Genomic DNA, 21,225 nt, shown 5'->3' with positions numbered 1-21,225 from the left:
TCAGAGGAGACTCAAATAATATTCATAGATAATCTGATCATAAATCCACAATTCATTAGATCTCGACAAACACACCGCAAAAGAAGGTTACATCGGATAGATCTCCATGAAGATCATGGAGAACTTTGTATTGAAGATCCAAGAGAGAGAAGAAGCCATCTAGCTACTAGCTATGGACCCGAAGGTCTATGGTGAACTACTCACGCATCATCGGAGAGGCAATGGTGTTGATGAAGAAGCCCTCCGTGTCCGAATCCCCCTCCGGTAGGGCACCAAAATGGTCCCCAAATGGGATCTTGTGGAGAAAGAAGCTTGCGGCGGCAGAAAAGTATTTTCGTGGCTCTCCCTGGTGGTTTTTGATTTTTAGAGAATTTATAGGCGGAAGAAGTAGGGAAAAGGAGCCACGGGGGTCCCACAAGCCTGCTATGTGCGGCCCCCCAGGCCACGGCTAGGGGGCTTGTGACCTCCCTCGGGGTCCTTTGCCTTGGTTCTCAAGTCCCGTGCGTATCTTGTATTATGGAAAAAATCATTCCACATGTTTTATTCCGTTTGGACTCTGTTTAATATTCTTCTCTGAAAAAGGTCAAAAACACGGAAAAAAGAGAAACTGTCACTTGGCACTGAGTTAATAGGTAGTCCCAAGAAAGATATAAAATAGCATATTCATGCATACAAAACATCCATAGTTGACAAGATAATAGCATAGAACCATCAAAAATTATAGATACGTTGGAGACGTATCAGACGGCGACTTGTTCCACAGGCCCGTGAACAACGTCGCACTGCGGTGCATTTCCATGGAGTAGGGGCGCGAACTACTGTCCGACATCCACGGAGGGGACTCCGGGCATCAGTCCTCTTCTCGCACGCTCGCAGGTAAGGCATTTATGTCAGGTTTCTACCTTCCTACAACATTGGACAATGCCACCGAGCTGGTCCGGTCTTGCAAGGCCTGCCAGTTCCACGCCAAGCAGATCCAATAGCCCGCGCAGGGCCTCCAGACCATTCCGCTTTCCTGGCCCTTCGTGGTCTGGGGGCTCGACATACTGGGGCTCTTCCCGCAGGCGGCGGGCGGCTTCTGCTACCTCTACGTCGCCATCGACAAATTCACCAAGTGGGCGAAGGTGGAGCCCATGCGCGCCATCCCTACCGGGTAGGCCATCAAATTCATCAAGGACCTCGTGAGCTGCTTCGGCATCCCCAATCGCATCATCACCGATAATGGTTCGCAGTTCATGAGTCAGCTCTTCAAGATTTACTCTGCTAACCTAGGAACGTAGTTATGCTACACATCGGTTGCCCACCGGTGGAGCGCGCCAACGGAGAGGTCCTGCGAAGCCTCAAGGTGAGGATCTTCAAGAAGAAGCTCGAAGCTTGTGGCTAGGGTTGGGTCGACGAGGTCCCGTCGGACTTGTGGTACATCCGCACCACCGCGACTAAGCCGACCGGCGAAACCCCGTTCTTCCTTGTCTACGGAGCCGAGGCACTCCTTCCCCATGAGGTCAAGCACCGGTCCCCGTGGGTCATGGCATTCGATGAGGAGCGTCAGGAGGCTGCGTGGGGGACGTACCTCGTGCTTGGAAAGGAGGCGCACCATCGGGCCTCACTCCGAGCCGCGAGGTACCAGCAGGACTTACAACGCTATCACTGCCACAACATCCGCTCTAGGACCCTTGCAGTCGGCGACCTTGTTGTAAGGCGGGTTCAATAGAGGGAGGGCTTGCATAAGCTCTCGCCCATGTGGGAGGGCCCGTTCAAGGTCGTCCATGTCACCAGGCCTGGTGTCGTGCACTTGGATTCTCAAGACGGAGTTCCCATCCAGAATGCCTCGAACATCCAACATCTCAGGAAGTTCTACCTGTAGCGCCTCTGAACCGCCTCTGCATCGTCCTTCAATTCTTCTGGAGCCTACTTCATCTCGTATAACTCTCACATAACAACGAGATGTGGCTGTATACACCTGGGGTCCCCCCAGGACGTGGAGGGGCCCCTCCCATGCCTAGTTGAAGCCCTACACTCCGCTGGCAGGAAGACCATGACACTCTGCCTCACTCCCGAAGAAGTCAGCAGGGTTTACCAATGACCCAAAAAGAATCAGGCGCCTATGCCTCGGGGGTAGGGACACTCGGGAGGCCAAAGCATCCTCGTGACCTCCCAGATACACCCCCGCATGACACTCTCACGTAATAACGAGCTACGACTATATACCCCCCCCCCCCAAGGACGCGTAGGGGTCCCTCCCATGCGTCGTAGAAGCCCTATGCTCCGCGCTGGGGGGAGATGGAGGCGGAGAATAGATTAGGCGCCGGACACGACTTTCATTTTCTTTTCTGTGGCTTGGATTTGCTGATATTTACAAAATCAAACTCGAGGCATTCCAAATGAAGTCTTTACGAAAACTTGTTTTCTTGGCCATTCTTTGTAGCGCACTCTCTTCCTCTGAGTCGAGCATTACCTCCCCCCCCCCCCCGCTCATACCCCACGAGTGGGGGCTGGGGCACGGTGCCGACACCTCGCCAAAACCTTGGCCCCTGGACCCTCGCGTGGAACTCACGGATGAGTCGGCAGACTCATGCCATCTGATACTTGCTCAAGAGTCCCATTTACGGCTCGGCGTGCCATCCTGGAGAGGGAACAAAATTTGGTCTTTTCTTACAAAGGTTGTTCCTGTTGGGACAACTTGATCATCTAAGGGGGCTCCTGAGCATCGTGCCTTAGGAGCCTCACCGGTCACAAAAGCTACTTGGCCACCCTGGTGCCGTCCAGGCACATTCGGTCAGCATCGGGAGTGTCAGGGCCTTGCCCCGTGAGGAATGACCTTGGTAACGGGTCGCGCCTCACAACGGCAGGGAGATGTGCGGGACCGAGACCTACCGATGCAGAGCTTCCTGAATGCAGACTAGGGAAATCCAGAAACAAAACCCTTCAAAAGAAGAAATAAAAATCCCTGAGGGCCTCTTAGACGTCTAAGGGGGCTCTTGAGCATCGCGGCTCAGGAGCCTTACCGGTCACAAAGCGACTTGGCCAACCTTGTGTCGTCCAGGCACATTCGGTCGTTATGAGGGGTCTTACGACCTTGCCCCATGAGGAACGACTTTGGTAACGGGTCGTGCCTCTCGAGGCAGGGAAATGTGCAAGAATGGGACCTGTCGACGTAGAGACACTTGAGTGTCTAAGGGGGCTCTTGAGCATCGTGCCTCGGGAGCCTTACCGTTTGCAAAGCCACTTGGACACCTTGGTGCTGCCCACGCACATTCGGTCAATATCAGGGGTGTCAAGGCTGTGCCCCATGAGGAACGGCCTTGGTAACGGGTCGCGCCCCACGACAGCAGGGTAATGTGTAGGACTGGGGCCTGCTAACAAAGAGCATCGACCCACTTCACCCGCAACGAGGAGAAGCCAACCGAGCAACAAGCCCCTCGAGCGCATAAACACGCCTCACAACCAAAGAGGTTCACTACAAGAATACCAAGCTAAGTATCCAAACCGACGAAACGCGACAATACTAACAAAAAGGGCGGTCGCCCAAATCGATTACATGCCAAAAGGGCCCTTCCTTGTTTTCATCGACGGAGGGTGAGAAGTAAGGAGGAGACAACTAGCGATGGAGGTACCAAGGGGGCTGTCGTCGCAGGCGTCCGACACCCGCGCGTCGGCACTTAGTCCGTGCCCTCCTCCTCTTTCACGGGCGCATCAAGAGCAATGATGGCTGGCGCAGCGCCCGGGCATCCAGCCAGTTTGACCAGGCGCCTCACCGAGCACCTCGGGAACTGGGGAGTGTTGCCACTTCTCTGCGCGGTGCACGTGAAGCCTGGTCCGCGGACTTTTAGGGCCAGCGACGCTTCAGACCGCCCTCAACGCTTCGCCAAGAAGCCAACCCATGCGCGCCTTGGGCTCGGGGGCTACTGTCGGTGTTCTGGGAATGGGGGTACCTAGACGTGCCCGCTTGTGGCCCTGGGTTGGCCCACTTCACTGACCAAAACCAACAGGCCTGTCACAACTCAAGGCAAGGCCCTCGCGAAGGGCCAAGACTCCCGAGGAGGAACAACATCAAGACCCGCAGACGGCTTCCTCAGGACCCTTCTGGAACGGAGGATATTCCGAGGCAAGACCCGACCTTAGGAATCGAGGATGACGGGGGGAGGATAGGCGAGCAGCAAATAGCAAGATGGTGCAGTTCCCCCTTTAGTGCAAATGAGGCGAGGACGCAGCAGGTCACCAAGGCATCTCCCAAAGGTTTCCATTCTGGTGCAGCAAGGCCATCACCGCCCACCAGCACGACGAACGTCATCCCTGGACCCGTCCCTGCCGCGTTGACAGCCACTTTGCAGGCGAAGACTACTTTTGGATAGGGGAAGCATGTTCCCCTGTCCCCCTTTAAAATTGGCCGTTGTGGGATCCATTCCTGCCGAAAGGATAAAGGAAGAGAACCGGGGCTGCCACTATATGTAGAGTGTAGGTTACTTCATAAAGGATTTATTCATTCGCCCACTCGCACCACACAAAGGCCACCCAGCCTCCGGAGGCCCTCGAACATTATACTAGTTCATCCACCAACCTCCATGAGAGGGAATCCACTAAAGCAGGAGTAGGGTATTACGCTTCTCAGCAGCCCGAACCAGGGTACACTGTCGGGTTTTGTGTCTTCCTCACCATCGAGTGAGTTCTCTGCCATCCCCGGCGAGTAGCGAGTCAGGTGAACCAAACCTGCCAAGTGGCCTACACACACACCCCCCGAGTTCAAATCTTTAGGGTTTTGCGTAGCCCAAAATCCGACATTTACCTTGCTACCTTTATTTTATATTGCAATTTACAATTATCTACACACCTCAGTTGCTTGCAAATAATGAGATCAAGGGGATTGCCAACCCTCTAGCCCACATTGGCTGCAAGTTGTTTGTTCTTTTGTGTGCAACCGCTGAAGACGATTGAGGTGATATTTGGTTTGATAAACCATGGTTTCTTAACTAACGGAAATACTTACCCGTATTTTGCTGCAATTATCCGTGACTCTTCACGAAAAACCCAACGCAGATCACAAGTATCAACAACTCCGCCTCTGTGGTAGATGAGATCATCCGGGAACTGCCTTACGTTGGTGGCTCGGATCATGCCCTGGGACCGATGCTTTCTCGGGCAGGTACTATTGACCCTATTGCAAACATCGACAAGTTTCTCCATTCGATGCGTTTGGCAGTTGATCACCTTAAACAACCTATGGAGTGCATTTTCTCATCGTAGCCATTCTTTCCTCTCCATCTTCTTCCTCCTTTGCATTCCTTTGCCCAACACTCCCACTCCACTTGACCAGCTCGGAGCTTGGTAGCCATGGTTTACACGCGTTTTCCCACTTGTGAGGTGGCATGGCTACACCATGAGCTGGACACTAGGGAGTGAACTAGTGGCGAAGCACGAGGCATTGGCGGAGAAGAATGTTGTTCTGGCTGTCGTCTGTTCGCGTGCTCCTGACGTGTTGATGTGCCACGAGTGGGAGAATGAGTAACTGCACGCGTGGCTCCACAAAACCACAAAGTATCTTTAGCACATGAGGGATAGCCTCTTACGGGAGACGCTCCAGATGGCTTGCCCGGCGGAGATGTATAAGCATCATGAGGGTCTCCGCGACATCTACTATCTTGTGAGCAGGATAATGCCCGCCCTCTAACTTAATCCATACCACCACAATGCTGGTTTTAATGAGCACCGGGTGGTTGGTCTCGTCCGCTTCTTCAATCATCTAGCCGATGAGCTCACTCTCCTCCGTGACAAGGTGGGCCATAATCTAGAGAAAGAGACATCCCGGGCCGCCATGGCGGTGGCCTGAATTATCATTTCTCCGCTTCATCACCGAGACCCCTTATTCACCATAGATACCATCATAGAGGACCTCGCCCCAGAGGTCTTGCCGTGGTCTCTGAGATCTGTGGTGGGACACGTGTCCACGGTGGTGCGGGAGGAGAAGAACGGAGAATACAATGACCTATGAGATCGGTGGGAGTAAGCCCTGGATCTTTAGCTAGAACGTCGGTTTCTCGAGAGGGCAAGGCTTTTGTTGTCCCTGGAGGCACATTTTGTGGTAGAACTGCATAGTAGTATAGTATATTTGGTTATGTAAGCTAGACTTTATTCGTAAGAGTTTAAAGGATAGTTCGTTCGAATCATGTATGTCTTTTACTAAGTGTGTGCATATATTGTTCTTCCCGAAACCTATATCATAATCAGTGTGAACCCACAAAGCCAAAGTAAAGGACACCAAAGATGAGAACGACACGACACAATTACTTTGGAGTGGGACCGGAATGCAACATGTTTGTTTACTTCTCGACATGACAAAGTGTTCCTAGGAATGGGTCATGTGGTGAAATTTCCTAGGAATCCCCCGTTTCACGGTCATGACTGATTGCATGTTGAATCTATTTGGGAAGGAAACAACTTGAGTGCTAGAGCGCCGGGGTGCTTCTGCCCTTTTTCCCGGACTCGGCGATTACACACGAGGTGTACAACTGTGGGGAATGGGAACAAGGCTACAAAATACATAGCTAGGGTATGCCATGACGTTCCTTTTGACGACGAGAACCCTCGTACATGGTCAGTGGGGTACTTAAGTTCTAGACACAAAACAACAGGTTTTGCTTTGGGCTTGCCTTGGGAAGTTGGATACTCTATAGTTGGTGTCTCCGAGCGGCACGTCATCTAGTCAAGCAACAAGTCGCCAAGTACTAGGAGATCAAATGTAGCCCCCAAGCCTAGGTGACGGAGAAGTCCGCCTTGACAAAATTGTCGCAGGAAGCGTTCCCACCAAAGGCAATCTAGACGGCAAATGAAGTCTTCTTCAGCTCCTTGAGAGGTGGCGCCACGACCATTCGTGCCAGGGAGACCGGCGCGGAAAATGATACAGATTAAGCCGAGGTGCTTGAGCTGACATGTAACTTTTACCTTGCTGACTGGGCCTGCTCAACGCCATTCACGAGAATGACCTTTCATGGGAGAACTAGCTCAGTGCGATGAAAGCGTTAGCACCCAAGAAGGATACCGACCCTCATGGACCGAACGCACTAACACACCATGTGGTAGAGATCCTCCATGGTCGTCATCGTCTGTGCCATGAGCTCCACATGGACCCCAAGGTTGTTAACTTTATCAAAGAACACATCAACTATGACAACCTTTGGAATGCCTCGGGTCTATGCATGGAGCTGGCGAAAATGAGTGACGTAGTTCCTGAGTTCTTCCCGAACCCACTGCTCAAGATGTAGAAGAGAAGTCTGTGTGGGAGTCAATCTGTCGTAGTTCGTCGTGCACGATAGTCCCCACAACGCTTCTACGACCGTGCGTTGCCAAGGGGGCAGCGTGTTTCCGCCATAAGACGAGAGATCCTGCCATGCACCATCTTCAACGAAGTGCTTGTCGGATCAGATGCTTGTGGGAAGAAGTGAAGTGGACCAAAACATCTCGAGACGCCCGAGTCCCCTTTCTAGTATGACAAATGTCAGTTTCAAAGAACCTACATATGAGTTGCGAGAAACAACCCTTTGAGAGTTTGTCCATGGACTAAATACGACTAGTAGTCCTAAGTCATATATGAAATGTGGTGGATGAACTATACATGAACATAAAGAACTACCTAGGTTCGGGCCACTTTCTTGGTGTAATACTCTACTCATGCTTTGTTTTGTATTGCAATAGTAGAGAACTAAAATGTGTGTGTTACAAGGTGAAAAGATTGACCTGTGTCGTCCTCACTCTCCAAGATTGACCCCCTACGAGGCTTCGGCCTCCCCTATATATAGTGTCAAGGGACACCCTGCCGGAGGTTCTCATTAGTTGAATATACAATGGAGCATCTTAGTATAGCATGTACCATGTTGTCATAATCGCCTGTTCCATGCTACTACCAATGATGATGGTGAACTTATGGGGATAGGTATTACCCTCCGAACTCTTACATATTGCCTCTGATATTTGTCGGGCAGTAGTGCGATGCCACCACAATAGCGGTATATGCCGTATGTGAATCTTACTGCAGTCACCATGAATGGCTTGGGCCGCACGGGTCCTATCGGAGCGCATGCGTAAGGGCTAGTCATTCAACATCTGTATCCCTCATTACGCAGGGAGCGGTGTTACTTGATACGGGCCATCATACGCCCTCTAAAGTCAATACACCACTACTAGGAAAAGGGCTATAGATGATATAGACACTAATGGCGTACCAGACAAGTAGTGTGCCACTACTATATAGCAGTGGCGCACCATGTGCAGGTGTGCCATTAGTGTGATGGACACTAATGACGCACCACACACTTGGTGCGCCACTACTATAATTTTTTTTGCAAAATTACTAATGGCGCACCGGGGCAGAGTGCGCCATTACTAGTTTAACTAGTAATGGTGCACCACTCAACCAGTTCGCCACTAATATATATATATATATATATATATATATATATACACTAGCAAAAGGACCCGTGCGTTGCAACGGGAGAAAAAACAATAATAATCTCCAATGGTGCTGATCATATTATGTCTTTCAAATTTTAGGACATTTCTTAAAATGCATGAACATTTTTTGAATTAGCAAACATTTTTTTCAATTGCACTTAAAAAATAACACATATTTTTTTTTCAAATCATGGACTTTTATTGTTTTCACCAACATTGTTCCCAAAATTATGAACATTTTTTTGAATAAGCGAATATTTTTACAAAAATCCTCAGCATTTTTTTGAATTTACAAACATTTTATATTTTCTTCAAAGTTTTTCAAATTTCTAAATTATTTGAACTAAAAAATGGAACAGAAAAATGAAAATAAAAATGAGACTAAAAAGAGAGGCACAAACTGTTTTTAAGATTTTTACACAAACTTTTGTTTAAAGTCGTTGACTTTTTTATTTTATGCACATTTTCTCAAAGTTAAAACATTTTTTATATGCAAACATTTTTCAAAAATCCTGAGTAGTTTTTGAATTCTCAAAAGAATATGTTTTTTTGAATATTTTATTTCGAAATTCTCAGTTTCTTAATATTGAGAAAAGTTGTTTGAAGTTCTAAATTATTTAAAGTAGAAAAACAAAATGGAAGTGAAAAGAAAAATAAAAAAACTTAACTAAAAAAACAGGCGCCCACGCATGGGCCGGCCCAAACAGGTGTGCTGCATCTTTTTCCAACGCCTTGAGCGTAATATAGGAGGTGCCTACATGGGCCGGCCCAGTCCGGAGATTTTCCTGTTTGAAACGTTTTTTATGACTTATAGGTGGCATTGGTGGGTAATTTTAGTCAATTTTAAGGGCAATTTTGCGTTGCAACGCTAGTAAAAATATTCACATGTAGTTACAACGGCTGCGGGTTGAATACTCAGAAGCGGAGATACTTTTTTGTAAAAGTGACGACGACGTATGGACACGAATCAAGGAATGACATGAAGTGCTTCCCAGAACTGAGCAGGTCCTCGATGTAACAAATCATACGCACTTGGAACGGTTAAGATTATAAACTCAACTGAAGCAACCTTTTGTGTTGCTATGGTGTTGGCAACTGTTTGGCCAATGAAGATGGAGTCATCTCCCAAATAGAATTGCATGAACATTAGGTGAATGGTGTATTGGCTTCCGGTCCTGCTTTCCAGTATGCTCCTGGTTGCTTCTACCATGGTGGCGTTGGCTCGAACTACATCACGTGAGGTTAATTTTCTCCTTCCATGCTTGGCCTCAAAAGGACCAATTGTTATGATAATTTTTGAGAGCATAGCAAGGATCTGCTTCGTCTCGAGAGGATGGTGGTTCGTGCGACATCGGTGATATCAAGTCGCTCGACAATGTTGAGCAAAGCGTAATCGGGCAACTTGTTGAGCCTATCAACTTCATTGTCCTACATTATATATATATGGAGACGAATGAGAGTCGATTCCTTACCGTCTCATCACAGGTGCAATTTTAATATTTTCCATGGACAAAAATTAAAAATATAGTATATACTTTCACACAGAAAGACGCAATTTTGATAGTACAATTTTTTCCTTTGTAGTTACCCACAAAATTAAAGGATGTGATTACCCAGAGTCGACGTATACTTTCCAAGAGGTTGATGGAGTTTTAAAATTTCGCCACCGAAGAGGTTAAATTTTGACCATGAATTATGATAATGGTTCCTAATTTTTACTATAATTCCTTGTAATAAGAGGATCTACAACAAGGGAAAAAGGATCAGGGGACGAACTCACCAGCATGTCGAGGGAGGATGTGGCAGCAGGTGGCCTGGGAAGAGAGCTGATCGTCTTCCTCTTAAAATTGGCCAGTTATATATGCTGGTGAGTTCTATTCTATACAATGGAAAATATCCTCGACCGTCGATTCGCCCGATGGGCGGATCTGCACCGCACGTCGTCGTCCCGGACTCGAGAGCGCGCGTCGCTCTCGCTTAATCTCATTGCTTGTGCACCCTGACGACATGAGCACCTACGCGTATGCATGTATATATAGGCCATCCGCCAGCCGACTTCTTGGAGTGTTCCCAAATCAGGCCATCTCTTCTTGGTCGCCAGCAGCGACCCTAGCTGGCTAGCCGGGTAGATCGACCACGACAGCTAGTTAGAGCTAATGGAAGAAGGTTTTGTGTTCCGGGGGTGCGAGCTGCCGCCGGGGTTCCGGTTCCAGTCGATGGACCAGGAGATCATCGTATGCTACCTCAAAAGGAAGGTCGTCTCCACCGTCACCTCCATCATCACCGACGTCGACATCTACAAGTTCGACCCGTGGGAGCTCCCAGGTAAACTGTAGGAGAACATCCGTCATGTCATGCAATAAACTTCAGTTTCTCCCTTTGACACTCATCCATGCACGAGGTTCCAAGAAAACTGCCGTTAACGATGGAGGAGGCGTCCCGATCTGCAAGTCGCGCTGGAGCTAGAGTTCCAGTTCTGGCAGCTGGGGCGGCGGATGCTCGCGGCTGGGGAATCTAAAGGAGGGTCGCCTCCACCGTCACCTCCATCATCGCCGATGTCGACATCTACAAGTTCGACCCGTGGGAGCTCCCAGGTGAACTGTAGGAGTACATCCGTCATGTCATGCAATAAACTTCAGTTTCTCCCTTTGACCCCCATCCATGCACGAGGTTCCAAGAAAACTGCAGTTAACGACGGAGGAGGCGTCCCGATCTGCAAGTCGCGCCGGATCTAGGGTTCCAGTTCCGGCAGCTGGGGCGGCGGATGCTGGCGGCTGGGGAATCTCTCCCTAATAATAGGAAAGGAAAAAGAAGGAAAAAAGGAAAGGCAAAAAAGGAAAGAACCTACACTCGAACTCGCATCTTTCCAATTGAAGGAGGAGTCCCTCGCCATTACAGCCAGCCTAGTGCGAGCGTTATATTTGGAGATCGCCTTGAAATAACCAAAGACCACTGTCGCGACCCGACTACGACGTACGGCAAAAGCACTACGTGCTTTATTAATAGGGTAAGATGAGATATATTGCAAAACTACTAATGGAGCACCACCAGCTGGTGCGCCATTAGTAACCCACCCCGACCGCGAACAAGCCCCTCCTCTCGCTTCCCCTTTCCTCCATCTCCCACCCCTCCTCGTAGCCTCCTCGCGCAGCCGCAGCTAGGGTTCCTCGCGTCGCGCGGCCGGCCAGCAGATTTCAGTAATGAAGCTGGCAATGATGAGAGAACATCCCCACTCTCTCCCTCCCCCCGAATCGCAGAGCGAAGGGGAACCCACCCATCCATCCATCCACCCGTCCGAAAAGCCGATCGAGATGGGCACCGCCGGCGCGCCGTCGTCTTCGTCGCCGCGGCGCCGCCGGCCGCTGATCGGCCTCGGCGGGTGCTTCGGGGCCGGATCCTCCGCGTGCGACGGCGGGGGGCTCGCCGCCGCCACCTCCTCCTCCTCGTGCGCCCTCCAGGTACTCAACCGCCGCTCCTTACCCCCCTTGCTCGGGTCTCGGCCTTCGAGCTGGCTTGCTGCGATAGCGATCGATTTGTCGGTGGTTACTGTTCACCGGGTCGTGGGGTTCGAGACGGTGGCTCCGGGGGCGTAGCTTGGGGTTAGGAGAAGCGATGGAGCGTGCCTGGGGAGCGTACGTGCTTCTGGAGCTCTTAACCACCATTCCTGCTGTACCGCAGCTTGCTCAATCATGACGAGTATGTAACACCAGCAGTTTGTATGGAGGAGCAGTTAACTAGCTGAATGAACATTTATGCCCCTTCCTTACACATCCGTGTCGTGCAAACAACCTCTGGATTAGCTAGCCTATAGCTACGTGCGTTGCAACCCTCACAATGGGCACGAATGGAGAGCTCACAGCATCTGTCATCCCACACTAGAAGTGCCGGTTCTGCTGAGCGACAAGCTGAGCTAAATTTGTGAAGTTGCAGTATTTCTGTATCTTGTTAAAGTGCCAGTGGGGTTTCATGGTTTTAGTGGATAAGGTTGCTTTATTTTCCATCTATTATGTTGTTATCTCGGTTGCTGACTGATGCTAGGAAGGTATGTTGTGCAGGCGGCAACTCGGCAAGCGGAGCGAGCAGCGGCTGGGCTAGATTTTCAGCCTTCTCTGTCCGCTAAGGATCTTCGCCACACCAGCGAGCCAGACCCAAGAGTGCATCCATCTTCCAGCACCATAAGTCACCGCCTCAGATTCAATCACCTGGAATGTCATGAGAACAAGGAGCATGCCCTGCGAATTAAAGATGCTGAAACAAGTAGCCTGGAGAGTTCATCAGGAAAGGATGCCACGATTAGGGGAGATTTCAGTAATGAAGCTGGCAATGATGAGAGAACATCTGGAGAACTCTAGGATGGTTTAGAATGCAGTTATTCCTTGTTTCAATTTTTTGGTGGTTTTTTTCCTTTATTTACATGTTAACCTTTAAAGTTGGGCATAGCTTATTGTTCTGGGTTTAATCTATTTGTGATATATGTTGGCATAGGTTAGTGCCTCTTATGATCATGCTCTCATGCATGCCCGCAAGCAGATTGAGCATGAGATGGAACGATTTAAGGTCTGTGAGAAGGAAACTAAAACCAAGGCCTTCTCAAAAGAAGGCTTAGGACAACAGCCGAAAACTGTATGCACTCAGTATCTTTTCTGTGTTTGATTAACCCCTTTTTCTTCACTTGTTATGAATCTCATCGTCATTTCTTATTTCCCGCAGGATCCTAGAGAGAAGGCTAAAGGTGAAACAAGAGATTGTCTTAACAGTGTGGTATGTTGGATGTAGCACATGTATGCTTAGTCTCTGTATGCTCATGTCGACATGTCTGCTGTTGGCTTTCAGTAAACATGAGTAAACAAATAAACTACTTGCAACATATATGTCTTGTATTGTTGTTTCTCTTTGGCCTAGAGTTTGTTCTGAAAGACTCGGGTCTCGCAGATTCTGCCTTGTGACAATTGATAAAGACTACTTACAATTTTGATGACTACTCGAGTCTCCGTATGGATGGATGTATCTGAGGTTCGTAGAATTATCTTGTGCCACTCGCAAGTAGAAAGATATTTCGGACCTGTAGTATGTGGTTTAGTGTTATGATGCTACCAAGTACCAACCATGCAACCGAAGTTTGAATCATTCATGTCTTCCAGTTTTGGCTAAGCTTGAGAACTGTTCTTCTGCTTCTCACATGCTAAATCACTGAATGCTACTTCTCTTGGATGTATGTCTAGGTGTTTGTTTTCGTGCGAGCTGAGTATGAGACTCCACAAAATGCCCTGAATCAAGTAAGTTTATTGATGTATTTGTGGTGTATTATTGCAAATATGACCAGTACTTTTATCCATTCTTTAAAAAAATGAATGTCGATAACTATTTTGAACATCACTTCTATAAGGAGAGAAGAGTGCATAGAGTGTATTGTATTTCACATTTAACGCTCGACACTTGTGTTTTAAGATTCTATATCTGAATTATAGTGCATTTAGGAAAGTAGCAAGTCCTACCGACGAAAACATACCAACCCACAATAAAACCAAGATATTTTACTTCAATGCCACCACTACTATGCTATGTTTTTTGCACTGTTTTCTGATTTCCCACATGATTTTTCTAGTGGTAAGTCCTGCTAATTAAAACATACCAACTCACAAAAAAACAAAACTTATTTTATTTACGTACCCACCACTACTATGCTGTGTTGTTTTCACTGTTTCCTCACATGATTCCGTTGGCTATTATCTGTGCTCACATTATTAATGTGACACAAAGCTGCAATAGCTCAGTAGTTATTGCACAAAGCTTCTACTGTTCACCATTACATTCAGTCAACACATACTCATGGCTTGCACTGATGGGAATAACTCCATTCCTTGTCCTGTCTTGAACGCGAGTTGGAGCATAAGATGCATATATATTTGATGGTTTTAAAAACTAAATGTAACTTGCTGCAGGGCTACAATAGTTTTGTAGTACACTAGGAATGACCCAAGCTATAGCTCTATGTGAGGAGGGGGTTGGGGGGTGGGGGTTTGATTTTGAGCCTAGTTACCGCTAAGCAGCCTGTAGCCAGTAATGGTAGTGGAGATTACAACTATTCCACAACTATAACACTGGGGTTTGGTCCAAGCTTTTTCAAAATTAATCAGGTTCAGCCGGAGCTCATCGTGAGTAAATCTGACAATGGTTTTAAAAAACTGGTTAAAATGGTTTGGTTTTTATACTAGGCCTTGACTGGTTTAGGTTTAGTTGGGTTGAGGCTTTTTAAGTTTGGTTTGGTTTGGGTTTACACAGAAAGCAATTTGGATATGGCTGGTTATGGGCCTAAACCGTTTTATGTATTTTGGGCTTGAACTGTGGGTAGAAACCGGTTATTGCATTGGTTCGGCCACAATTGCGAGTCTGCGAGAAAGCCCGCACGACCGCACCACCTTCTCCTCCCTCCCGACTCGGCCGCCGCACGCACAAGCTCCTCCCCACCGGGCGCCGGCCGGAACACGCCCGCACCACCTCCTCCCCTGCTGGAGCGTGTGAGAAGGGCCGCTGCACGCAAATCTCCTCCCCTGCTGGAGCGCGTGAGAAGAGCCGCTGCACGCTGATCTCCTCCCCTGCTGGAGCAGATGAGAAGGGGCGCTGCACGCAGGTCTCCTCCCCTGCTAGAGGACGTGAGAAGGGCCGCTGCAAGCAGGTTCTCCCTCCATCTTCCACCTCCCACCCTGATTCCCCTTCCCTTTCTCAATCCTGCAGCGGGTAGAGCTTCTCCTTCCCCTGCCCGTCCTTCTCTTCTGATTTCTGGGAGAAAGGTGGAATTTTTTCTACTCGCACTTCTTGGATCGGATTGGATTAGATGAAGCAGCAGAGTAGTTTCCGGACCTGATAGTGGACCGGATCAGTAGCGTTTATGGTTTGTCCCTCCTTGGTACATACTAAGATGAAGCAGCAGAGTAGTATCAGGTCCCGAAACTACCAACTTTTAGATTTTAGTGTGCTATAAGCCATTTAGAATTATTTAGTGTCAGTGTGATGTATAGATGTGCTAGAAAATATTAATAAACCTGATAAATGGGCAGTTAACCACTTGGGTCTGTCTAATTTGTTTTAGTAGATAGTTGCAACGAAGCACTTGCACCTAGTTTTTTGTCTTCGGAATATGATGCCTCAGACATGCTTGGTTCACAACCACTGTTCCCAGTTTATTAAAACTAATCTTTTTAGGTGGTGTAATTTCGTTGTTGGTTTCCTAAAAGTTTGCGCATTTTCTTTTTAAATGGTCAGTGATTACTTCTTAGGAAATTCTCGAGCCACTTCAGATTTTTAGCATGTTCAGTCATTGTGAATTATTTAACTTTCAGACTCGTCCTGGAGTACATGTGTTCTGAAAGAACAAGAGCCACAAATTCTCTTGTTTTTGCTAAACAAGATTCACGAGTGGTGTAGGGCTATTTAGTAGGCCTTTAGCCAAGCGCTTGCAGCCAATCTTTTGTCTTAAAAAAATGAGATGATACCTGAGATCTTCTTGGTTCACAGTCACTGTTCCTGGTTTAGTATGGCTAATTTTTTTAGCGCAGCCCAATGCCCTTTTTGGTTCCATCTAATACTTCACCCAAGTTACTGAGACGCATGTTAAACGCATGCTGAGAGGAGGGTGATGACTTACTGGGACGCATGCTCAAGCTTAATAGTTGTGTATTTTTACAGATTTCTTGTCTAATATACTTTGTCTTGAACCATTTTGTCTAATATACTTTGCTGGTTTCCTATCCCTCCTATCCCTGTCTTGAACCATTTTGTCTAATATACTTTGCTGGTTTTTTCCCATGCAGTGTGCTCTAAAAATTTGAGGAATGTCTACCTCAGAGGGTTCTGAGACTGCCGATTCCATGGATGAGGATACGAGTCAAGTACCACACGCTACTATCATACTTTGCATCTCGCTACTGTCATAAATGTGCCATGTGTGCATCTCGCTACTGTCATCCATTTATTTCAAACAAGGCGGGTAGTATTATACCGGGGAACACAAATTAACTAGCTTGATTCAAATGTAAGAATTAATGATGTAGAACATGATTCTTTCCTCTCCTTTATCCTGATGTAGAACACGATTCTACCCTGTCCCTTCGTCGTTTCAGGCATTGATTTTGTCCAATACAACCCAATGATCATTTGTTTTTCTATTGATCTGAAGTTGATACTATAAAAAATATCAAAATATTTCGGTGTTCAATAGTTATCCGAATTTCAGAATTTTGACTGTATGCATTTCAGGATGGACTTGTCATTTATTTAGGAATAATAAGTAAGTCAATGCTCCGTTGGCTCTGCTATTTCTAATATTGCTTCCATAACAGGCATTGATGCATGCGAAGTGAAGGTTCCACAAGCTAATTGTGCAAAAAATGAAAGGATATTCTGGTTAGTCTTGCTTCATTTTTGAAGTGTGCAAATTTGTTGTTTTTGGTTATCTAATTCGTTATTTGCTCTGGGACAGTAACAACTGCAGAACATCTATAGTTGACTTCCATAGAAGCTGTGATAAATGTTCCTATGATCTCTGCCTCATTTGCTGCCGGGAGCTTCGTCGTGGGCGCTGTCCTGGTGGTGTTGCTGCAAGTAACACGGTCCTTACACAACCCGAGGTAGAAGGCAAGTAATATTTGCAACAGACACGTAGTGATGATAACGCCGTGAGTCAAAAGATTCCCGATGGACAGAATGGCCTGTTGAGGAACAGTCCAGTTCCTGTTGAGGATAGTGGTGTTGTTGCAAGTAGCATGGGCCTTACACAACCTAAGGTAGAAGGCAAGGAAGATTTGCAACAAACAAGTAGTGATGATAACTCTGTGAGTCAAAAGCTTTCTGATGGACAGAGTACAAAGGGTACACCACAAGGGCAGAGGCGGAAGTTACATACGCGTGTTATCTAGCGGGAGAGAGGAGGGAGCGTTGGAGGAACCGGATGAAGACCAGTTTCATCGCGATTAGGCTCATCGTGATGACCGTAGCTCTCTTCTATGTGATGGTAGTTTAGATGATCGTTATCGACTTGTAATGTGAAGACAAACTCGCTACTCGCGGTCTTGAGACTTGTAATGTTCTAACTTTGTTCGGTATTTTAAATTCGGAGACTAATATGATGAATTGTATTCGGAGACTAATCTTCTATTGTATTCGATAAACTGCTGTTTATATGTTGTGCTTTCTATATTCCGTGCAATAATATATTTTGTAACCTATGCAAATATCAGAAAAAATAATAATACCTAATATTCATACTAGTGGCGCACCACTCAGCACTTTAGTGGCGCACTGTAAAAAGCACACTAGTGGCACATCGTCAACTAGTGCGCCATTAGTAAGCCAGAGCACATGGGTAAATATGGCCCGTGGGAGACATACTAATGGCGCACCATGAGCTATACTAATGGCGCACTGTCTGGTGCACCATTAGTATACCAGATACTAATGGCGCACCGTGAGCTATACTAATGACGCACTGCTTGGTGCGCCATTAGTATACCAGATACTAATGGTGCACTGCCTCGTGCGCTATTAGTATACCAGATACTAATGGCGCACCGTGAGCTATACTAATGGCGCACTGCCTGGTGCGCCATTAGTATACCAGATACTAGTGGCGCACCTATGGTGCGCCATTAGTAAAAAATTTAATGGCGTGATACTAGTGGCGCACCTGTAGTGCGCCATTAGTAGCCAAAACAGGTGCGCCACTAGCAGGCCTTTTCCTAGTAGTACACAATCCTCCCCGAGGGGCGGGTGGTGTATTGCCGCAGCCTCCCAGGAGGCCTCATGAAAGGCTTTCCAGAGTCAGGCTGCTATCTTCTCATGAACTGTCTCCTGAAGAATCAGGTCATAGTCCAATGGTTGCAAAAACGTATTCTCATGGATAGAGAAATATCTATGTCTTCGTGTCCAAGTCTCTTCTTACCGGGTTTGTAATTCCCGGGTTTTACTCACACCTACAGCACCACAACAACACCATCAGGCTAGCATGCATATGAACAATCACTAACACCAGACGAGAAACAAAGATACACCCTCCATAAGTGCCTACCAAAATAGCACTAGCACACTGGCTATAGGTCATCATCCATCCAACCAAACGTCTCTCATCACCTCCGTGGTTGAGTCTACCAAGATGAATGTTACGAGCTAGCTGAGCTCCCGCGCTATTGTTGCCTTGCTGGCATCGAGCTACACCTGAGAGAAGTCACCTTGAACAGTTTGAACAACATGCGTCCAATACAACATTGCCTTCTCAAGACGCTCCCTTGCACTCATGCACTGATAGGCCCATTCCTTGTGTGTGATGGACCCCTCCCCACCCCTCAAAATAGTTTTTACTAGACTCTACTCGAGAAAGTTCAATCAATCAAGGGGTATCCTAGGTCGGTATTGTTCTAATACCAACTTGTAATGCTCAAGATGTGGTACTATCCTCATCCTGTCTCAAGTGATTTGATAGGGATAGAAGTGTATGTCATCGCTTTGCAAAAGTGGATATTATTACAAGTACTTGTAAAGAGGACAAGAGTATATGGAATTGACTTACACTCACCACAAGCTAAATCATGATCACTCAAATAAAATCACCCACAACAATCACCATACAGAAAGGAAGGGTCTGAGTATGGACAAAATCAAACGATAAGAGTGACATTCATCTTGTTTTCCCAAGATTCTCACCTGGAACCAATCCTATGATCGTTGAAGAAGAAGAAGAAATCCAAATCAAACAAGCATCGCTCTCAATCAACACATCGCATTACCTGTACCTACAACTGTTGTTTTTGTGATCTGTTAGCCATGGCGACTGATCAATCTCATTACCAAGGGTATCAAGACTAGCAAACCTTTATGGGTGATGTATGGTTAAGTGGTGGGGTTCCATCATTAGTGAACATTTGATATCTAGCTAAATTACGAGAACAAGAATAAGAAGAGTGATCTACGCATTAACTAATGTGAACTAGTAATGATCAAGAAGTGATCCTAGACACCGACTTATGAGTCAATCATAACCCCACCGTATTCCCTTCTTCGTTCAACCTCACAAGAAGAGACGACCATGGTTAATTACGCACACAGTTAAAGTATTTTAACTAAGTTTACTTAAAGTTTTCTATAAGTGGGCATTATAAAGTTTCCAAGTTGCCATATAACCACGAGCATGGCTTTCCGAAAGATTTAATACTGTAGGGGTGCTCCAACTCATCCATCAGAAAATAACCACAAGCCGCGGTAGAAAATCTCAACCTCGAGATAGCCCGAAGTATGCTTGGAATCCTCGTGCACAACACATTTGTTAAAGCTAAAACGAATCCAACAAGACCTCCCGACATGTCGATGATCCCAATAGGATACGCGTATCGCTTTCTCACGACACATCAGATGAGCAATGGTTACCACGCAGATGACCAAGTTGCCCCCGGTGGCGTTAATAAGGTGATCTGGGTTGGACCAACACTCGTGAAAGCACTGTCCCAGTTGGTTGATTAATTTAATTATCCAGAGTGCTGCTACTCCCTATCAAATTTTAATTAGTTATTAGCAATTTTAGTACCAATGTTGGTCCTTGCCAGAACAGTTTTATCCCAAAACGAATAATCAACGGAGTCCCCATAACAACCCCAAGCATGTTAGGAGCACTAAATATGGAACAGAATACCGGCAAACAGAAACTATGGCGACAATGGTGGAACAAAACACCAAGAAAAAGGCTAAGCCTTCCAACTTTCACTAAGTATATGGATGCATTAAATTAAATAGCAAGAATATTGTGATATGCCAAAGATATCCATGTTATCACATGGAACAACCTACACGTACAACTAGTCACACTACAAGAAGGCTTGAGAAAGCGGAAACTTAGCACAAAAATGGGTTGATAGGATGTGAAGGGTTAGATGCTTATCATGGCATATTGGGAGGCTTGAGAAACAAGTGGTAGCAAGCGAGACATAGAGATAGAAACAGAAAACTAGCATAGCAATGATAGTAGTGGTATCCAAGGTAATGGTCATCTTGCCTAAAATCCTGCTTGGAAGAAGGGCATAGTCGAACGAATCCTCACACTCCGAACACTTTTGGAACTCTATCATGGAGAAGAAAATATGAAAAGAAACAAATGGCACAGTATACACCACAACATATTAATGGCATGATGCGCAAACAAGGATGATGCATGTCATGTTTAATTATGCACGACATGACAAGCACAACATTCACATACTACACATTAAGTGAATGTCAATATGCAATGAATTGCATATTGATGAATCTCCACATTCAAATTATTTAGTTCACTCTCACTGAAGTATGCATCAATATTAAATGTTGTTTAACATGGGTCATCATGGCATAAGGTGATGATGAAATTAAGCAATTTAAATTGAGAAGGAGGACATACATATAACAAAATCATAACTCTTCGTATTAAGTGAAATGTGGTCAATATTGTTTTAACTATACAATCATTTTAAATGTTGATAATCATGGAAAGAGTCGAAGCATAAATAAACTATCTATCATGTCAATTTAAATGAGGCAGGAAATAACATATAGTACTCCTGAAACGACCCCATATGCAAATTTCAATATTGGTCGAGATGTGTACTAAACATATTTTATATTTATCAAACACAAAAATAAAGTGGACCATGTTATTCTACATGTTTTTTAAATAAGTTACATATATAGATCATTTAATTCGGAGCTGCAATTATTAAGATATGAAATAAACCATTTTAATATGACATTTAAGAAAACGAATGC

The sequence above is a fragment of the Hordeum vulgare genome, chromosome 1H (assembly GCF_904849725.1).
Source record: "Hordeum vulgare subsp. vulgare chromosome 1H, MorexV3_pseudomolecules_assembly, whole genome shotgun sequence".
Taxonomy (NCBI): Eukaryota; Viridiplantae; Streptophyta; class Magnoliopsida; order Poales; family Poaceae; genus Hordeum; species Hordeum vulgare.
The sequence above is the reverse complement of the archived record's forward strand: the minus strand, read 5'-3'. Positions refer to the sequence as shown.